This window comes from Patella vulgata, chromosome 6 (genome assembly GCF_932274485.2).
Source record: "Patella vulgata chromosome 6, xgPatVulg1.2, whole genome shotgun sequence".
Taxonomy (NCBI): Eukaryota; Metazoa; Mollusca; class Gastropoda; family Patellidae; genus Patella; species Patella vulgata.
Genome location: NC_065884.2, coordinates 73626606 through 73631035, shown reverse-complemented (window position 1 = coordinate 73631035; position 4430 = coordinate 73626606). Strand labels below are relative to the sequence as shown.

General features: G+C 37.6%; 1 long non-coding RNA gene across 1 annotated transcript; it reads right to left on the bottom strand.

Annotated features, from left to right (window-relative positions):
• Positions 1–433: 433 nt before the first annotated feature.
• On the bottom strand, positions 434–1217 carry LOC130013160 (uncharacterized). The gene is made up of 2 exons (XR_008788503.1): positions 1115–1217; positions 434–470 (listed from the first exon to the last, which is right to left on the bottom strand). It is a non-coding gene; the product is annotated as an uncharacterized LOC130013160 (long non-coding RNA).
• Between the last annotated feature and the right edge of the window lie 3213 nt (positions 1218–4430).

Below are 4430 nucleotides of genomic sequence, written 5' to 3'. Positions count from 1 at the left end.
AACAATGGGGAGGGGGGGCGGATAAGAACTTGACACATTAGCAGACCTTATCACATTTAAACACTGTGGACGATGGATGGGTTGAGGGTGACAGCAATAGAGAGAGAGAGAGAGAGAGAGGGAGGGATGTAGACCATGGATGGGTTGAGGGTGACAGCAATAGAGAGAGATAGAGAGAGAGAGGGAGGGATGTAGACCATGGATGGGTTGAGGGTGACAGCAATAGAGAGAGAGAGAGAGAGAGAGAGAGAGAGGGAGGGATGTAGACCATGGATGGGTTGAGGGTGACAGCAATAGAGAGAGAGAGAGAGAGAGAGAGAGAGAGAGAGAGATGTAGACCATGGATGGGTTGAGGATGACCTGAGAAAATAGACATATGGACGTGTTGATCAGGGTGATGACAATGGACATGTAGATTTCAATATAGAGACTTACCTATTCTTGCAAATTTCCAAAATATTCCTAGGAAGCTGAAATAAGAATTAGATGATGCCTACAATGATTTTAAAGCATTCATGTAAAAATTACAGTAAACACTTATAAACAAACAAAAAAAATATTATTAAATTTGCAAGAGAGAGAAATGGTGTTTAAGGTCCACTCACATAAACTAGGTCATTTCGGGACCAACATATAGTTCAATTTTATTTCAATAATTCGCTTGCGCATAGGGGTCTTTAGCAGTGGAAGGAAACCGGAGGACCCGTAGAAAACCCACAAGGTTGGACAGGCGACCCTACTCCTTGTACAACACCGAAGAATCGAAAACATTCGGCCATCCAACTCGCCTATAAACATTGCAAAGTTACCGAGGAAATGGGGTCTTATTGTTCCACTCCTAATGGGTTAATAAAAACAGCCAGGTATATGATATACTGTGTGCCATGAGGACAATTTTGCTGGGACAGCGGCACTACGGCCTACTCTTATTTCGATTTTCCAACTGTCAAGGGTTCTTTTTTTTACATGCACGCCAGTGTGTACATGGGATCTCGGTTTCTCATCCCTTACATGCACGCCAGTGTGTACATGAAACCTCTGAGGTCCCATCCGAACAACTATACGTTGCCCACTGTCTTACATCACTGACAATAGATCTATTGAGAGTACTCACCCTGTTTTATTTCTATCAATGATACTAGGTATAATAGATCTCAGGTAAGTACAGGTACATATCAATAATAATAAAACCGTTAATAAACTCTGGAAATTAAACAAGGCCGACTGAAAAAAAAAGAAAAGATTTACTGATTAGTAGAATATTTTGAGTCACTTGTATACAAATACTTTATTAAGGTACACCTGTTAGTGACACCTGTAACGGATACCTGTCAGGTATATATATAATAACATATAAAAACTTGTGACAATGTCTGTGACAGGTGTGCTGTATGTCCAGGTATTGTTATAATCATGCAATGTGCCATGTGTTAAATTGTTCCAGGACAGCGGTGCTATGATTTGTATCTGTCAAATTTCAAATGATCTTTATGTGCTACCATATTGTTCCATCTGAACGACTCTATGGTTGTTCTTACCAAACATTTTTATCCTGCAACACAAGCTGGGGATCTTTCACCAGTAACAACTAAATAAACATTAGTAGACTAAACTTTTGGTATGTGTAGGATATAAACAGCATGGGGATATACTCTGCTAGGGGATATACGATATATACTGCTGGGAGATAAACGATACGTAGGGTATATACGATATACACAGCTAGGGGATATACGATATGTAGGGTATATACGATATACACTGCTAGGGGATATACACTGCTAGGGTATATACGATATACACTGCTATACGATATACACTGCTAGGGTATATACGATATACACTGCTGGGAGATAAAAGATACGTAGGGTATATACGATATACACTGCTAGGGGATATACGATATGTAGAAATGGTAAGTAGACCAACATATCATCCAGAGAGGGGTGGGGTGGGCAAGCTCTGGTGGTCAAGCGACCCTACTCCTTGTCACATTCAAGCGGGGATTCGAAACCACACAAATTGACTCAATAACCTCGTTTACATTACAAATTTTAAGCGTGCCAGGCACGGTAATTTTTTGTAGTGTAAACGGGTCAAACCTAAGCGTGCTGTACAATCTGGCCCACTGAAGTGAGGTGGTCTCGGCACGGTGCCAGGCACGGCACGGTTAAATTTTCGTAGTGTAAACGCTATCCAGTATGAGCATGGTTTCAGTACGGATTACTGCGCATGCGCCAAACGAACCTTGACCTTTATTCCTGCAAAACTTGACAGTTCTGTCTAAATAGCTGCTCAAACTAAATAAATCGCCATAATTGTTTTCTTCTGGGTAATTTGCATAGGGACTGAAATTAACTTTTCTGTGAAGAGTTCCACATTTGGCGTGCCTGGCACGGCTCTGAGATTGGTTATTTTAGAGTAATGTAAACAGGTCAATTTCTTGAAATTTATCACGGCCCGGTACTGTGACGAGAACGGCGCGCTTATCGCAAGGTTATCGGGGCCAAGTGTAAACAGGGTTAATGACAGAGATTACACGCACTCTTTAAAACACTAGCCCGCCCCCCAATCGTTTTGGTTTTTACTGTAATTTCTAATCAGTCACAGTATGTTCGGCGAAATACTTGAAGAGTCAAAACTGAATGGCAGTGCATCTTTTTACCTTGGGTTATTCCAGTCTACACAGGTAGTATTCTCATGTAGGATATATTTAACCTCGTGGATCACGTCGATTCATTACAAATGGCGTTCGAAAGCATTCTGGCAATTGATTCGTGTGTCAATTTTTTAAAATTTTCATTTTGTCTTAAATATTGGATATCAGAAGCCCATATTTTCACGGTAAGATAACAACATCAATGCTGATTTAAATTGACAGGAAGTCATGTTTGCAATGTCGAAGACTGTGGATGATACTGAGTTAGAGGCTTACCATCTTTAACCAGAGGTGATTTCTAACACAGGCAAGTTTTTAATATTATAAGTAGTTTGTTTACAATCGAAGAATTTGTTTATAATTTATAACAGTTCTTATCAGACACCACATTTTATATCTTTTTAGTCTATAAAAACATTTTAGTCCATAAAACCACAACAACGTCAATTGCTGCAGTAATGAAAAGACAAATCTAATGCAGCTGGCTGATAGTCTTACTTTCAATTTATCATTTTCATGATTAGTCGGTTAAGTGAACCAAGTCGGATCAACTTATTTCGCCCATGTTTTTCCGCCAATTAATTTTGTGTGCTCTATCAATCGGGCGTTTTGTGTCATTGTTAAATCGTAAAAATGCTCATTGAATATTTAATTGACAAATTTACTAACCATTTTCTTCAGACCATGAGAAAGTTCAACGCGTTGATTTTTCCGAAAGCTAATAAAATCTATTTTGAGTGGATCATCTATTTATATCGTCCAATAGAATCAAATTTTGCAGGATGGAAGAGACGCGATCTTTGAGTCATTTATTTCACAGCCATTTACTTAGGCTTCCTTAACCAGTATTAAATTTAACCTAAATCAAAAATTTATCAACTAATCTGCTACGGAATGATATCAGAAATATTATACCTTTTAAAAATTATTTCACTGAAACAAATGTCAGAATAAAAAAAAATTTGTATTGCTAAAAAGTTTGCAAATTTTTATTTTCAATAGACTGCAAGCTGGCAGATGTATACTTTTATATTTCGTTTCGTTTAATTCCACCAATCTGACGTTTTGTTACAATATGGCTGTCAAAAGTGGAGTAAATTTGTTAATAAACAACAAACTTTACAAATATAGTAAAAAAATTAAATTACAGAGGCTAACGGGTTATTTTTTTTATAGATTGACTTTTTATATGTGTCAATAATATATTCTTTAAATACCATTTTGATACCCGCCTCATTGATGTGGATGCCGGAAGATCCACATAAAGTATAGGCTATAATATATATAGGCCTAACAGTAACAGGCATTGCCTGAAGTAGAGCGAATCTGATGATGTGTTTAAGGTCATGAGACGAAATATCCTATTGATTTTCAGCGATTTCGGATAATTTTTGAAAGAGTTATGGCCCTTGATCACTTTGAAAAATCTTGTGGACGCTCTAGAGGCTAAAGTTAATATCCGATTGACTTTAAATTTATACACAGTCATGTTTAAGGGCATGAGACAAATCTAAGCTTATTGATTTTTAGCAATTTCTAATAATTATGGCCAGAGTTATGGCCCTTGATCACATTGAAAATTCTTGTGGACGCTCTAGAGGTTAAAGTTAATATCTGATTGACTTTAAATTTATACACAGTGTTTAAGGTCATGAGATGAAGCAGCCTATTGATTTTCAGCGATTTCTGATAATTACTGCCAAAGTTATGGCCCTTGATCACTTTGAAAAATCTTGTGGACGCTCTAAAGGCTAAAGTTAATATCCGATTG